Source organism: Sorex fumeus, unplaced genomic scaffold (genome assembly GCF_029834395.1).
Source record: "Sorex fumeus unplaced genomic scaffold, SorFum_2.1 ptg000034l, whole genome shotgun sequence".
In the NCBI taxonomy this organism is placed as follows: domain Eukaryota; kingdom Metazoa; phylum Chordata; class Mammalia; order Eulipotyphla; family Soricidae; genus Sorex; species Sorex fumeus.
Window position 1 is genome coordinate 6,980,872 of NW_026606091.1, and position 17,591 is coordinate 6,998,462.

General features: G+C 36.4%; 1 non-coding gene across 1 annotated transcript; it reads right to left on the bottom strand.

Moving 5' to 3' along the window:
• Positions 1 to 1,284: 1,284 nt before the first annotated feature.
• Positions 1,285 to 1,402, bottom strand: LOC130026743 (U6atac minor spliceosomal RNA). The gene has a single exon (XR_008792928.1). It is a non-coding gene; the product is annotated as a U6atac minor spliceosomal RNA (small nuclear RNA).
• Positions 1,403 to 17,591: the final 16,189 nt, after the last annotated feature.

The following is a 17,591-nucleotide window of genomic DNA, read 5'->3' on the forward strand; positions in this document are numbered from 1 at the left end:
TTCAATAAATAAATAAATTAAATTAAAAAAGTAATGACTTACCTTATCAGATACTACAGTGACTTTAACATTTCTAGTTCAAAAAGCTGTAGTAACAAGTTTTTGATTTAAAATTTTTAAAAATTTCTTTAAATTCTGAAAGACTGGGTTTAAAATGAAGTTTCAATGTAACTTATCAAAATACCATTCAGAAATGTTCAAAACACAGTAAGTAAGCTATTATCATCAGTAAAATGGAAGGATTGTTTATTTCATGTATTCTGGTCTCTTTTGCTCCTCTCTTTGTTTTATAATTCCTCCTCTTTTCTTTGAAATGAATTTGATCCTTTAGCCAAACACAGTAACAAGTCTCACAATATTCCTAGGCCCACTCGAGCAAATCAATGAAAACTGGGAGGACAGTGACAGTGACTTACTTTAGGGGACTTCCTGATAGTCAATTTCAGCTTTCTTCTTTTTTTTTTTTGTCATAGGCTGCAGCTATAGACTGATAAAGCAAGTTCTCCAATTTCCACTTTTTTTTTATTGTGGTAAAATAGTTAATATGAAATTTACCATTGTAACCAGTTTTAAGTGTACACCACCCATCTTCAGAGAGCTTTTCCTCTTGTAAAACTGAAATTTTAGCTATTACATAATTATTCCCAGATCTTCCTCTTGCCTCAGCCCATGGCATCTACCAATTTACTTTCTGTCTTTGTAAATTGCACTACTTTAGGCATCTCATATAAACGAACTCATAGAATATTTGTCCTTTAGTGATTAGATTATTTCACTTAATATAATGTTCTTAGAGTGTTCCATGTTTCAGTTGTATCAGCATTTCTTTTCAGGGCTCACTCAACAATTCTTCATTATATAAATATACCACATTTTTATATATCCATTAATAAACATATAGTCAATTACTTCTACCTGTTGGCTATTGTGAATAATCCTAATTTGAATATGGATATGCATTAATTCTTTAGATAGCTACCAGAACTCAGATAGCTTGATTGGTGGGGGAGGTATCACCAACTTTGGAAAACGCTGGTTTAAGTGTTTGCTTTCATTGGACATTTTCTATTCCCTTGCATTATTTCTTTATATACTACCTCTGAGTGAAATTGTCTTGTGTTTTCTTTCTCCTTCTGACTTATTTCACTTTACACAAGATTCACCAGTTTAATTTATGTTATGGCAAAATATAAGATTGCATCTTTTTTAATATCTGCATTGTATTGCATTGTGCATATATGTACCACTCTGTTACTGGGAACATGGGTTTTCTCTTTTTACAGAAAAAAAATTTGCTAAAATGCCATAAAGTAAGTGGCAGTTCCTTAAGTGTACACATGTTGCACGCCAAAACTTCTTCCGCCATTGTCAAGGGGAGCACTGTTTTCCTTTCATACAACTTTAAAAACAATTATTTTAGGAGTTGCTGTACTGTTTAGTGACTGCACCATGTTATCATTTTTTTTCAATTTTTCTGCATTCAGATCAACATTTGTTGCTTTTTACTTCTTTGTTAGCAAATTTATTTTTGGTTGTCAGAGAAATAGTACAGTGGGTAAGTCACTTGCTCTGCATTCACCTGCCTTGGGTTCAATCTTTGACACTGCGTGTGATCCCTGAGTACTAAGACAGGAGGAAACTCTGAGCACTGCCATGTTTGGTCCAAAAGTTTAAAAACAACTGGAAGTGGTAACCTCCCAGTTGGTGCTCAGGTACTTAAGGGGCTACTTCTGGCTATTCTCAGCTTACCAGGCTATGTTTCTTTTGCTAGGGGCTGAGGATTTAGTGCTTCCCTGACCCTGAAGTGTTGGAGATCACCAGCATCACCATAGTAGTTTTGGGTGCCTCCAGGGCTACACTCAGTAATGCTCAGGAAATTCTGTTGTGCCAGAAATTGAACCCCTATATTATATCTCCAGCTCACTTTTACTTTTTCTTAAATAGTTGCATGTTCCTCTAGTGATTAATGAATATTCTTTCAGGTGGGTTATTGATCCTTTGTGTACCCAAAGACATGTCTGTCCTACTCCTTTGCCTAGATGGATTGACTGGTTCTTGTTAATCTTTCCAATTCAATGAATCAACAAGAGACTAGTGGATAAAGAAATTGTGATATATATTTACACATAATATATATCACATATATATGTATAGATAAGCACAGAATGGAATACTATTTGGTTATGAGAAAAATATGAAATTTTATTTGAAGAGTGTTGTGCTAAGAGGAGCCCAAAAGAAAAAGGCCAAATGAATCTGTTTATACACAGACTAAAGAAATATGAAGAAAGGAATTAGAAAATCCCCATGAAACAAACCCTGAGATACTTGCAACAGAACTGGGGACTGAGGAAGGTAAAGGGTGAGAGTGGGGAGAGACCACGGGCAATGGTGGAAGGAATCTTGAAACACTGGGGAGGGATTGTTATAATAGCTCTGTAATTATAAAACAATGGCGTTATTAGTTTTATAAAGAATAATATTACACTTAAAATAAGCATTTTACAGAAAATTGAAACAAATATGAAAATCTCAAGAATTGGGGTCAGAGTAATAGTACAGAGGGTAGGGAGTTTGCCTTGCATAGGCGAGATCAGAGTTCAATCCCCACACCACATCTGATCCCCAGAGTCCCACCAGCAGAGACTTCTGAGCACAGAACAGGAACAGGCTCTGCGCACCCCAGATGTGGCCCAACCCCCCCGCCCCAATCCTTCAAGAATTATTTTGTGTGCTTTTGTAAAATAAAACAAAAATATCCTTATTCTTGTGTGCTTGGGTTGAGTACATTTTGGAATTTAAGAATGAACATATAATTGGATGATAAAAATTGAAAGTTTTTATATGTTATAGCAATTATAAGTGAAGACAGCTTCAGTAAGTACAGAAGAAGTTTAGGGATGAAACTGAGTTAATCTCTGGAAATGCACTTTTATTTCCTAAACCTTTTGTATAAGTGATTTTTAAAATATAAAATTATGCACACTCATTGATCATTAAATCAACCAATGCTTTCCTATATCATGAGGTTCTTCAGAAACACATTAGGTACTCATAAAATAATGTAGTGAAAAAATACTATGATTATAAAAATACTTTTGAGTTTACATACCCCTGTGAAGGTGTTTTAGGAAATCTCCAGAGTTCTCAGGCACATAATTGAGAAACAGTTTTCTAGATTATCTGCCTAGAAATAATCTAGGGGGAAAAAATCCCTCTGTTGTATAGTTTTTATCTGTTCATTCTTGCAATACCAGTAACAGAATAAATATTTCTCATCCTCTCCCATATTTGTGTGGTTAGTTTGGGTTCTCTCATGAGTAAATGGCAGTATAGGATAATTACAAGATATGTTAGGAAACATAAAATAAAAGGTGAATTGAGAAAGGAAAGAACATTTGGACTATGTTGAAGATTTGGTAGCTGTGGAGGAGCAGTGGAAGGCTGAGGCTTAAGTTGGAAAACTCTTACCCTCTGAATAGTTTGAGGAAGCTTTTGCCAGAGTGACAGGAAGTCCCTGAGCCAATGCTGTATCAAGATTTCTGTTGTCAGAGGAATGAGCTTGCATCAGCACCTCTTCTATGTTCAGTCTTTGGCTGGCAGATGCATAGGAAGCTTGTCCTTCATGGATTCTAAGGGTCACCAACTAGGCTATCACTCAGTTATGTGCCACACAGATGAGATCTTGAACATTTAATTACCTCCAACCACTTTATTTGCATTTAGTTGGGTTAAAGATTCTATTCTGTAATATCTTTCTGCACTCCCTGTTTTACAAATTTTCTTTTTACTCCCACAGATTTCTATATTGTCATTTTCTTATAAATTCATGAGGGCTTTGTGTAAAAATTATTAGTTTTGTGTTTTATTATGTTTGTTGGAAATATTTACCATTTCTCTTTAGATTTTTCACATGATATTTCATATAAATAATTTATTTTAAACATAGTCAATTCGATTTTTTTATCTGTAGCTTTTAATTTTAAGCTTTTGTATTGCATATGCAGTTTTCTCCTACTCCTACATCGTTATGAAATAGTCTAAATTTTCCTCTAGTGTCTTATAGTTTTGTTTGAACTTACATCTGTAATTCATTTGGATTTGGGGGGCTGTATATATACAATGAAATTGTAGTTTAAGTTTGTTTTCCTCTAGTTGGATAGTTAATTATGTAAGTATTATTTGTTAAAGTGTCTTTCTTTTTCTATTGCATTGAAATGCCATTTTTATGTCTAGGCTAAGACTGATTTATAGAAACATGTAATTTTTCTATATTTCTCAGTCAAAATATTCAATTAAGTACCTGGGGAAAAACAAAAACAATCATCATTATTAAAAAAATAAATGATACCAAGTTGATACTTGTGTATGAACAAGTGCCAGTTTCAAAGGTTAGTATAAGATTACCCAAGGCTAATTATCTAATGTTTCTTCTTTTTAAAGATATATATATATTAAAAAACATGTCTTTTGTCAATATCATATGCAATGATTTCCATGCTAAGCTTTAGAAAGGAAGGAAAGAATTACAGCAAAAACATGGAATGATATAACTTTCTAGTTAAGTAGATTCTTTAAACTATTTTCTACTTCAAAATTAAACTGTTTCAGCCATTGGTTTTTATAAACACACATATGTATATACTAATCACACACACATATATATATATCACACATACATATACAGTGCCTTCTGTTTCTACAGCAATATTTGGGTTCAGATACTAAAACATTAGTTTTATGAACTTTATGTAAGTTTCTTAACTTTTCAGAAATGCACATCAAATAACTTATTGTGCTAAATGTCATTCATAATGTCATCGATAAAATTTCTCTCCACTAATTCTTGTGATTGTACATGTTAGTTGATATACTTAATTGTGCCATTCTTTAAGATTCTTACCATCATCCTTTTGATCAACAAGGAGTTAAGTATGCTGTTTCCTGCTGCATCAATGTGGAGGCAACTGAGTGCTGACAGTCCCACCTAACCAGTCCCAGGACAGGAAATTAGTCTCTGAATGTTTTTCCAAATTGTTTGGCACTACTATTGAAGCAATTGTTTCACCAGTGGAGTGATCACTCTTGGAAGTAACACACACTTAATTGACCCAATATGAAGTAGCAGACCTTTCAAGGAAATCCCTAGAGAAGGATAATTTTCCCGGCAAGTAGAGACCAAGTAATGGCATTTTGTCCATGATTGGGAGACATTTGCCAGGATGAAACTTGGAAGTCGTGAGTTGTGTGAATCTCAGAATAACAGAGTCTAACAGGTATTTGATGATAGTGTAACTATAACTTTTCTGAAAGGGAAAAAATGGGCTTTAGCTAGATCCTGAAATGGCATAGGTATGAATGCTGATATGGTTTCTGAAGAACATCTTTCTAAAAATACTTGGAAGTATTGGCAGGAAATTACATGAAAGTGACTTTCATTTGTTCCTGACATGTTGTCAAAGTAATGAAACTATTTAGAAGCCTACATAATTCATAAGTACCATAGATAATAGAGATTTCAAAGTATTAAATAGAAGAACTTAGCCCTTTGAAAGTGGTAATTGCCAATTTTTTATTTCCAGGATTTTTTCTGTGTTAATAAGATGTGGTATAATGGTAAATATAAAATGAAATTTAAAATTCAGATTTTGTAGGGCTGAATTTTACTGTGATCTAAGAAAAATGATATTTGCATGTTACATTATACCAATGTCATACTTTTTCTCACAGAGATTACTTTTCATGGCTATTCTTTCCAGTTCTTGGTGTTACTTACAGAATATGAAGGAAGAGATCATTTGTGTATGGAAACTTGACTTTGTTTACATAGCCTCCTCAATTTTAGGTAGTGTAAATTTATATTTTTGCCAATCATAACATTCTTTTCCCATCATTTAAATACTTTGTAATTTTCTATAAGTAGCTTCATATGTACCCTTACTTTGTGATTTAACAAATTTGGTACATAGCAATTAGATGTGGCAGGCCATGTTTATATAATAAAGTGTGAACTTAGCACTAATAATAATATCAGAGGATAGAAAAGAGGAGTGTTAGAGTAACCTTTGAAATAATGAGGTTGGCAAAATATTTGGGAATTTTATTGTTAATATGTTTGGCTTGCCCAATATTTGTAATAGAAGTTTCATTTGAGCTCCTATTTTTCCTACAATTTAAGGAAAGCACAAAGAACTCCAGGCATTCTCCCCTCTGCAGGAATTTTATTGAGAGGGATCACTGAGGTCAGAGAAGAGTCATTGTATTGTTTAGAAGGTATTGTACAGAGATTATATAATATGCTTTCTTGCTCACTTTATATCTGCTTCCACTTACTGCCTTTATGGTTAATGTGAAAGGTTGTATGTCTGGCCTTAGAAAAGAAGACAGACTTAGGTGTAGACAGCCATTTGTCTACATGTTTATTTATCCCAGACTAGAGAGTAATGACTCTGGACCTTGGAAGTCCTAGGAATGAGTGTGACCTTTAGCATTAAACTGGAAAACAGGGAACAAAATCTTGCTCTTTTATGGTACGACTCACATCAATAAAGGTCTTCTATTTCTTTAACTGTTTTTTTAAAAGTAAAACTGCTTCCAAACAAAATATAAATCTGAATCTTACAAAGTCTTAAAAAATGTGTCTGCACCATAGTTTATTTTGTAAATTATGTAAAGAAGAGTACTAAGTAAAACTTTATAAAATTCCTTTTTTTGCTGTTTCTGTTTTCTTGGCCACACCCGGCTGTGCTCAGGGCTTACCTGGCACTCTGCTCAGGGATGACTTTTGGTAGCTCTCTGGGGACCACCAGGGATATAACCTGGTCAGAAGTGTGCAAGGCAAGCACCTGCTGTACCATCTCTCCAATCCCCTAAAATTTTTCATTAAATTATTCTTGCTTGAAGTACATTGTCTGAAGTAATAGCTTGTTAGTTCTTTTAAAATATTTTCTTCCAAACTCTAGCTGGTGTAGAATCTGTTCCTTTTCCTCTCTCTGCAAATCTTTGTTTACTTCCAGAGGATGGCTTGTTGTTCTTTTCTATGCTTATCTATTCATTTGTATGTTCATTTAAATTTTCTCCCTACTGATGGCTTCAAATATGCAATTCTGCCCATTGATACAAATATATAAATAGATATCTGAGCCCTCCTGTTTATGAAACAACAAATAATATTTCCTTCTTGGAAATCGGGAAATAGCAGGGATTCCATATTTTTTGTTTTATCCCTATCACATGTGTGATTGGGAATATATATAAGAAACCTAGAGTAGTTGCTTCCTGGAAGATGGTTTCTTGTGTATCCAAGACAGCACAGTGGATTAGGAATCAACCAACACCAGGAAAGCTAATACCTAAAGCTTGCCAACCATGATCAAAAGTTCTAAAATGTATAGCAAGTTACCAGAAAATGCTGATGTTTTTGGAAACACTTAAATCTATACCAGATTTTCAGATGTATAATGAAAGTATTACAATTAGGAGAAACCAGAGAAAAATGTAGAGTTTAGGTAAAAATGAGGCAATAATTGGAATTTTGCACTTGGTTTCATTGGCTGCCAACAATCTGATTGGTGCACAATGAAATCTATAAAATATGTTGCCAAATCTCTGGTCAGTTGAAACTTCTGTGTTTCATTCTTCTCTGGTAAAAATGTCTTAATTTTAGCCATGTGATGTTATTTGTCTCATCTGGTTTCTTGGAGACTGAAGGTCTCTTGTTAACTGTATCAATAAATAGTTTAGGTACCAAAGACTGGGAGAAGCAGTGTAGCAGCAACACCCACTGATGTCACTGTTGTGTTGATCACCAGTGAGAGAGGCCCATTAAAGATCCAAGAAGAAGGGTATGGAGTGCTTGTGTAGGGTAAACTGTGAGTGGAGTAAGATTCTGAGGAGTTGGTACAGTATAAACCTGTATTATGTGCTTTGGGATGATTTGATACATTACCTGTTTTCTCTGGGCTAACCCTTTTCTCTTTAAACATGGAATTCCAATGCATAAGTTTCACCTTTTGTGATCTTGTGATTTAACAAGACTCTTCCCCAAGGCTCTAGCATTTTTAAAAATAGGGTGTGTTTTATAACCAATTGTGATTGTCAATAACTGTGCCTCTATGTACTGACTTACAATGCCAACCACAAAACTGCAAACTCAGTGGAGGAAGCTTGGAGGAAAATTGCAAGTTCAAGAAAATTGCAAGTGAGGAAACTAGTGAAACTTTTATTAATCCAAATAGTGTAAATACTGGACAAGGATGAAGGGGGAAGATAATGAATCAAATGTATATACCAATATCTTCAAAGCTGGAGTTAAACCTTAGCCTACTTAGTGTGGGGATGTAGTTCAATCATAAAACTTTTGCTTTGCATTGGTGAGTTACTGGGATTGATCCCTGGCACAGTGAGGAAAAAGCAGCAAATTCTTGGTAATCACAAAGCAGACTAAACTAAACTGCCCACAGTTACGGTGTAGTTATACAATTCATCTGTTAAAAAATCTTGTATCAATGCTATTGAATACACAGAGGATAGTATAGTATCTTCATAGGACAACAATTCTAAGTGGATTTTATTTCACTTACATTTCCTTTTTTATGTATGCAGAGTGACAGGTGATATTTTTAAAGAATAGTCTAAGATTTTTTTAAAAAATGGTAAGTATAAAATGAATATTATAAGAAGAAAATCATTAAAATGATCTTTAATTATAAATGATTTTTCCTTAAAATATTTGTGTAGCAATAGTAAATCAATTTAGATTCAACAAATTATGGTAAAGGCCCTCCCGTTGATCGTCGATTTGCTCGAGCGGGCCCAGTAACGTCTCCATTGGAGACTTTGTTGTTACTGTGTCTGGCATATCGAATACTCTCGGTAGCTTGCCGGGCTCTCCGAGAGGGGCGGAGGAATCGAACTCGGGTCGGCCATGTTGGCCGCGTGTAAGGCGAACGCCCTACCCGCTGTGCTATCGCTCCAGATTCAACAAATTATGGTATATCAATACAAATCTACCTATTAAAATAAAAGCCTAAAAATTTAACACTGACTAACACCAAGAGATTGTGTTAGTCAATATTTGTAGAATTACTCTTGGTTTTATACAACTATGAAAGATTGAATAATATCCTTATGAAAGCTACCCATAATGAGAAAAGCTTTCTAATTTCTTTCAGGATTAATGTCAACCAAAATGGGTAACCTTCTAAGGTTAATTAATGTGCATTTGATTTTAAATAATTTATAAAAAGATCCAAATTTAGTCTGGTAAAAAATAGCTTATGTAATCAGACTTACCATCATAAATAATAAAATATACATTTTATTATTTTTTGTACAATCAGGACAAAGTGAATTGGAATAAAAAAATTAATTATATACATTTGTGAATCAATACACTTTTTAGTTACAGGGCTAGAGAGATAGCTCAAAGAACTGGAGCATATAACTGGCATGCATAAGACCCCAAGTTTGATTCTTGGCACTGCCTATCCTTCTGGGTCTATCTGGGTATAGCCCTAGTGGTCTCCAACTCAATTGATCTGAGCAGTTCCACATCACTGGGCCAAAACATTGAGCTGACAGGCCCACACAGCTAGGTCAGTAGTTTGCCATGTTTTCCTGGCTTCCCTGAGCACCACTTGGTTGGTACCCCAAGTAAATATAGCACAAGCCATGTAGTTTGCTATGCCCAAATCAGGACTATTTGGTCAATGCATACTGTATGCAGAGTCACCTCACTGGGTCTATGGGCTATACAGAACTGTTTCCAGCATAGTCATATTAGTGTAGGTTGTCCAGGTTGGAGGTCTCTTGGATAAAAGGTGTTTTTTTTTGGGGGGGGGGGGGTTAGGGAACTACACCTGGCAGTGCTCAGGGCTCAATTCTGGCACACTTGGGGGCACTGAGGATCAAATTCAGATCAGCCAGAACAAGGGAGCACCCTGCCTATCATTCTATCTCTATGGCCCCACTTGGAAATGAGTCTTAAGTCAAAAATCCAAAATGTGATCTGAAAAGAAATTCCTGTATCCAACCCTGAAGGTTAGACCCATCTCAGGAGGGTTTTTGTAAAAACAACCCTGATAAGATGTTGAAAAAATGACCACTAGTCCTTCCTCGTAGTTGCCCTAGCAAAAGACTCATCTGCACAGAAAGCCCAGTGCCAGAGAAGCATGGAAGAGACTATAGAGTCAGTTTTACCAAGGCAACCCTGTGCACAATCTGTTTTGGGGTCACTGCATCCTCATTGTGTAATTAATTTCTATGACTTTATAGGGCTTTCTTCTCTCTGGAGAAGTGCACATTCATTTTCAAATGATTTTCCCTTTTCAGCTCTTCACGCTTATGATTCTTTAATAAGTCTATTTGGTTTCACAGTCTTCTGTAATTCTTTTCTGTGAGACAGTCAGAAGCCTTAGGAACGTAGTGGAAATTGAAGCTAACTTTTTATTTTCCTGTGAAGAGGAGAACCACAGCTCTCCGAAAACTCAGGTGGCAGAGACCTGCTCCCAAATGATGGAGCTCAAGTGGGTCTCAGGTGCAGCTTGCTGGCTGCCTTAGTGCTGCTGGCAAGAGTTTTATGTCCATGCCTGGCAGGAGCTCATGCAGCCTCACCTGCCCTGCTTTACCCCCTGACGCTTCTCTGACAAGGTCAGAGTAGCTCAAGCAAGAGGGCGGTAGAATTCTTATGCGGCAGCATCTTCCCATTCTGGGACTCCCCATGCACCCCACCTGGCAAAAATAGCACATGTGCATTTGTGTTATCCTAATTAAGTTGCTGAGAAATAAGTGAGTTCAAAAGGCAATATTCATTTTTAATTTTTCAATACAATACTTATAATGATGATTTTCTGTGCAAATAATTCTAAAACCATACTCATCCCCAGTGTACCTCCCTCATTCCCCCAAGGACCCGAAAACCTCTCCCCTTCAATGACCCCCTGAAACTGAGTTGTGTGTATCAGTTCTTAGGTTGTGTTATCCCAAATACAACAATTTAAAGAAAGTGTTTGGGAGGCTTGGAAAGCTCAAAAAGCGAATGTGCATAGCTTTGCAGACCCTGTGGGTGGGCCCACAAACAAGAAACAAAAAACAAAAAAGGATTCTGATGTTGGGTCAGGGAGACGGCTGGGTAGTGTGCATACCCTGCATGCTGCTGTAGACTCAGGTCTTTTGGTGCAGAATTGCCCATGGAGCACCACTTGGAGCAACCCTGAACATTGTGGGTTAGAAGTTGTCCCTGAGCACAGCATAATGGTGCCCCCCTAAAATCAAAGGAAAGAAAATGGACAGAAGAAAAGAAGGAAAGAAATGAGCAGTTAAATCTGTTTATCCAGTCAAAAACATGTCTGGATAAAGTGTGAGAGTGTGAGAGATGGGAGTGAAGAATATTTCTTTTCCTCATGGTTTTAGTGAATGATTCTAATGATGGGAGCATCTCTTTTCCCTGAGGTGATTGTTGTTTGTGAAGATCTGCCTTGGTCTTACAATATAGCCCGTAAATAAAGTCAACTATTTCTGCTAATGGAAGATAAACAACAGGATCTTTGAACTTACTGGGAAATATAAAGGAAGTACACTTATGTTTGCTTGCTAGTATGTTTGCGTAAAAAACTTCAAGCAGTGTTTCATAGGCTAAAATATTTAAGAAAATTTTCAGGATAATTTTGACTATATTAAAAACTTAACACTTGTGCATGAAGAAAAATGCAGCAATAAATTTATAGGTGGGGATTGGTAAGATGGATCCATGAAGAGAAAGACTGAAGCAGAACACCTTATAAGGAACCTTGAAAATACTTCAGGCAAATGATTAACAACAGTATCCACTAGAGCAATAGCACCAAGAATAAAAAGAAAAGTAAAGAAAAAAAGACAAATAAAGAAAGAGGAGTTAAAGTTTGAATTATAGAATCTGGTTAGGGTAACAATAACTAAGAGACCAGACAGATAGTATCAGGGGTAAGGTGCTTACCTTGCATGTGGCTAACCTCAGTTTGGTACAACATACAGTCCCTTGAGCATCATTAAGAGTTATCTCTGAGAACAGAACTAGGAGTAAGCCCTGACCATGGCTGAGTGTGGAAAAACAAAAAAGAAAGAAAGAAAAAATCCTGAAACAGCAAACAGACAACATAAGTTATGATATATTTGAAGGAAGGTTGAGCAGCCCAAATTATGAAGTCAGTTGGAATAACATTGTGCTTGAGAGACAACGCAAGCTTGTACCACAATGTACAAAGAGAAACAAATCAAGGGAAACAATATCAACTGCTAATAAAACCTGGGAGTGAATCTGAAAGTTGCATTTGAGCATAGGTGGAGGGTCTAGAGCACATGGGTAGGTATAAGGGAAGTAATGATTTGCACCAAAACCATAACTGTTAGTCAACAAAAATTAGGAAGAGGAGTGGGAGGGAAGGAATGTTGGACCAAAGATAACACATGTGGTGGTGAGGGTCATAGATTGGCAGTAGTGTGCAATAACTTGGCAAATTGATACCATAGATTTGAAGGCGATTATAAGTCTGTTACCTAAATTACAGTAATTTTTTAAATGAAAGTGCTTGAGACACATCCTCTGGTAGGCAGCAACAAACACTCCTGCATTTGGACGCATTTTAGGCTCCATATTTTGATGAGTGAAGAAGATACAGCCTGAATTAGTTGCTTCACTAGAGTAAAAAGCATAAAATAAAATAATCTTAGTTATAATACTCTAAATTATTTTTAATCATGTTTTTATTTTTTACTCTGAATTATTTTTGCTTCAGTTCTTCTGATATATTGCCCAACCACAGCTCCACCCTATCTTATACTTTATTTTCAAAAAAGCAGAGATTAAGAAAAAAGCTTACATGATACTTCTTTGGAAGGACACTATCAGCCCCCTCAATAGAGTGATAGAAAAGGAGAGTGAGGCAGCAAAGAAATGAAGCTGACTGGGGCCAGAGTGATAATACAGATGGTAGGGCATTGCACGGTGCCATCCAGGTTCAATCCTTAGAATTCCATATGGTTCCTCAAGTATCTCCAGGAGTAATTCCTGAGTGCATATCCAGAAGTAACCCCTGAGAATCACTGGATGTAACCCAAAAAGAAAAAAAAAAAGAAATGAAGCTGACCTAGGAATGTGTTAATGAGATTGCAACCCCTTGGTATCAAGGGGTATTTATTACTCATTTTCAAAAACAGAATCCATAGAAATTACTAGTTCTCAAGAGAATTTAGTGGAGAAATTGGGATGAATTTGTTTTCTGGCTCTATTTCACATATTTCACATTAATGGGGAATGACTTGCTTAAATTTCTAGGTGATCTCCTTATGGGTATGGCAGGTATTCGTATGGGCATTACTATGCCCATATGCAATGCCAAAAGTACAATATCAATGAAGAAGCCTTGAGGCAAAGAGCAATACATGGGAAATGGAACATGGGGCGAAGACTCCCTGGCTTCACTCCGTGAACTGACTCATAGCGTATCATCACAGCAGTGTCTGATAGGAGCAAGTTGCTCATGACTCTGAGAGTAGTCAAAGCATCTGGGGAGTGAGTTTACGTACATTTTGAGCAACATCTTTCCCCAAAGTACCAGCTAACTGCCCCCAGAAACCAGACTGTTCACTTTATCTACCATATTTGCTGCAGACTGACTTCCACAACAGACTGTGCTGAACTGACTTGTCCCAAAGTGGAAATGATCTTCAAGAAACATTGGTGTTTGGGTCAGACCTGAACTCTTCTGAGGCTGCCAGAGCCACTATTTGTGCTTTGTTGGAATGGTTCTTGGATAAGTGTGGAACTTGTGGAAGAAGGGAGGAGAACCTTATCCTCAACCTTACCATAACTATATTACCACTCCCAGAAAAACTTTGTGTTTACTGGCCCTGCAGTGTCCCCATTTTTTTTTTTAACATGGAGACATCACTCAGAAGACAGGATCAGAACTCATCTCCAGTGAATTTTGTCCACTTCCTTGAACTGACCCGAAGAATATAACCTATTTGGGACATCAGGAGGGAATTTCACAAGAAGAGAATAATCAAGATCAGTTTTATTCATTATGGAGAGGAGAAGAAGATAAGGAAAGCCATCTGATTTGTGAGTAAGAGAAAATAATTACATCTGAGAACAGTTTTAGCACAGAACACAGTGCTAAAGTGGAGGCAGAGCCCACATCCATTGGAACATTTGCTGTGAAAGGAAGTCAGTGTATTATTATTAAGGGGATGATGTTGTCATTTCTCCCTAAACCGATGTAAACTTCTTTGCAGAAGAAAAGAAAACATTATGGAGAGAATAAACAGGCAATCAGTCGGACTTTCAATATTACAACTATTCTAACATTATTAAGCTCAAAATGCTTCCGATTTCTCAGGTAGAAAACAATCTTTCAGGTGGTGTCCTTACTCAGACTGATTCCATCAAAAACAACACAGCACCCATAGACACAAAGGAATTCGTTAGAGAGAAGAAAAATGGATAAATTTTCATTCTCTTTCTTTGCCATTTCTGATTTCCTGCAAAATGGCAGGCAGGGACAGACTCCCTTTTCAAGCTTCTTTTTTTCCTCCTCCCTCCTCATTATCTGAGCCCAGTCATTATACTACATTTTCTGTGCCTTTGGATAGAAAAGCCAGCTCTTCAAACCATAACATTGGCAGCAGCTTTCTTCTTACAGTTTGTAAAAATTAAATCTCAAATCAAAAGAATATGAGCCAAACATGCCCCAGCCATTTGGATTAACATAAAAGGGAAGCCGTCAACACCTCCCTATCTTGGCTGATGAATGTATCTGATATTTCAGATTTCTTTCTTGGTTCTTTTATGACCACAAGACCAAAACTAATCAGTCCAATTAGACAAACTTCCAGATTACAGCTCTGAAGTCAACTCAACAAGTTACATATCCAACAATGTAATTTGCCAAGTTTAATTCTGAGGTTGAGGGAGGGTAGAGGGTAAAAAAGAGACGGCTCTTGATTTATCACAGCAGTAAAGCCATATTCCAGTCTGAATACAAAGAGTGAGAAATAAAGCTAGACTGGGGGCCTGGTAACTATTTATAAAACTATTATCTTTGTCCAATATTTTAAAAAGACAAAACAATGAAGCTAAGAATGTCATTTGATAAAGCCCCTTAGTTCTAATTGTTGTAAAATATCTAAAATACCTTCAAAGAAATTATCTAAATAAAAAAAATCAAACCTTAAGAGGACTCAAAAATATATAGATAAATATTTACCTGATTATGAAGTGAGGTTGGGCTTTCTCTACATAGAAAGAGAAAAACAATAACAAAAACAAAGGAAAAGATTAAGAGATTTCACCACATAAATACTTAATTTTCTGTACTCAACAGAAATCTCTGTAAACAAAATCAAGATCGAAGATAAATGGAAAAACATATTTGCAACACATACGATACCCAGATGGTTTATATTCTTCATTTTACTTGTAACAAATTTATTGTGATATAATTCACATAACACACAATTTACTCATTTAAAATTGACAGCCAGTGTTTGTTAGCATAGTCACAGTGTGGTTCAGTGGTCACTACAATTCAATTTAATACTTTTTATCACTGCAAATAGAAACCTTTATACTTATTAAAAAATCTCTTCCATTTCCTAGGGAGGTAGGGATGCTAGTGAATATGGGTGTGGCATTGGAATTCTGTACAAAGGAAACCACCATTGTATTGTAAATCACTGAACCTTAATCAATAAAAAAAAACTCAAAGAAAATTATCAATCCCATTTCTACCTCAACTCTAAGTTTTTTAAGTTACAATTTGGGTATTTTATCTCTCAGGACATTTCACACACACACACACACACACACACATATGTATGTTTGTCTTTGTGGGTCCAGTGTGGCTTGAGTGCTTACATTGCAAGTGTAAAGGGTGAAGTTTGATCCCTGTGCCACTGCATGTGTGAAGTGAGGTCCTGATGGCTCTACTATATGTGTTTGACAGCTCTGCTGTTGGGCTCCCTAGCACTGCAAGCAGTTTCTAGCAACATGTGTCTGAGAACACCAACTGAAAAGTGGGTTTCACTCTCAGTTAGAACTACAATTCAAAGATGTTCTGGTGACATGACTAGAAAGTACACCCACTGGAAAGCATGTTTTATAATCTGTGGTGACCACCTGCACACACTGCAACAAAAGGTGCTTGACCACAAAGGAGTGTGACCCCCAATCATGGATCTGAGAACAGAACCTGGTGTGTTACCACACGGTGATAAATACTGTGTGTGAACACTACAACTATAGCAAGTTATGTATGCAACTAACAACAATGAATGGAAAGGATAAATAAATAATAATAAGGGAAGGTATAAGTAAGAACAATAACAGGTCTTTTGTGATGACTTCTTTTACTTCTTTTACATGATTTAAGACTAATACATGTTGTGCTTCTGTCAGTACTAGTTTCTCTTCTTTTACAATTGAGACCAAATTCCCTTACTATAAAATTTGTCTTTTTGAATTGAGCAGTTCAGCTTTTTATCGTGTATTCATAAAGTTATGCAACAAACACATCAAAAAAAAAAAAACAAGAGCGACCAATGCTGGCATGGATGTGGGGTAAAAGGGACACTTCTCATTGTTGGTGGGAAAACCAACTGGTTCAGCCTTTTTGGAAAATAATATGGATATTCCTTAAAAAGCTAGAAATTGGACTTCCATATGATCCAGCAATACCACTTCTGGGAAATATACTCCAGGGGTGCAAAAAAATGCAGAAATAACAACTGCAGTTATATGTTCATTGCGGCATTGTTCACAGTAGCCAGAACTGGAAACAGCCCAAGTGCCTGAGAGACTGGTTAAAGAAACTGTGGTAAATCTAAACAATGGAATACTATGCAGCTGTTAGGAAAAATGAAGTTATGAAATTTTCTTATAAATGGAAGGACATAGAGAATATAAAGCTGGATTAAATGAGTCAGAAGGAGAGGAATAGACATAGAATGATTGGACTCATTTGTGGGAAAATTAAAAAAAAATCATAAGTTAAGACCAATATCCAACGACAGTAGAAACAAGGGCCAGGAGAATTGATCCATGGTTGGAAGACTACCTCAAATGCTGGGGGGAAAAGTTAGTTGGGATATATAAGGACCTCCATAACAAAGATAGTTGGAAATGATCACTCTGGATAAGAACTGCATGCTGAAAACAGGTAAAGGAACAGACATGATAACCTCTCAGTACCTGTATTGCAAAACAAAACGCCCAAAAGAGGTGTGATGGGGGGAGGGAAAAAGAGTGAGGGGGGAGGAGAGAAGGAAAGTGCCTGCCATAGATACAGGCTGAAGGTAGGGGGTCAGGAGGGAAACTGGGGACATTGGTTGTGAGAAAGGTGTGTTGGTGGAGGGGTCTGAAACCCGACCATAATCAGCTTCGTAACTCTGTGTCTCAATGTGATTCAATTTTAAAACAAACAAACAAAAAGCAATGTTATGCAATAATTAGTGCTATCTAATTCCATTCCTTTCATGGTCCTCAAAAGATCTTCATAACCATTAAAAGCCACACTTTTTTATTTCCTCTCCCTCTAGCTCTAGCAACAAAATTC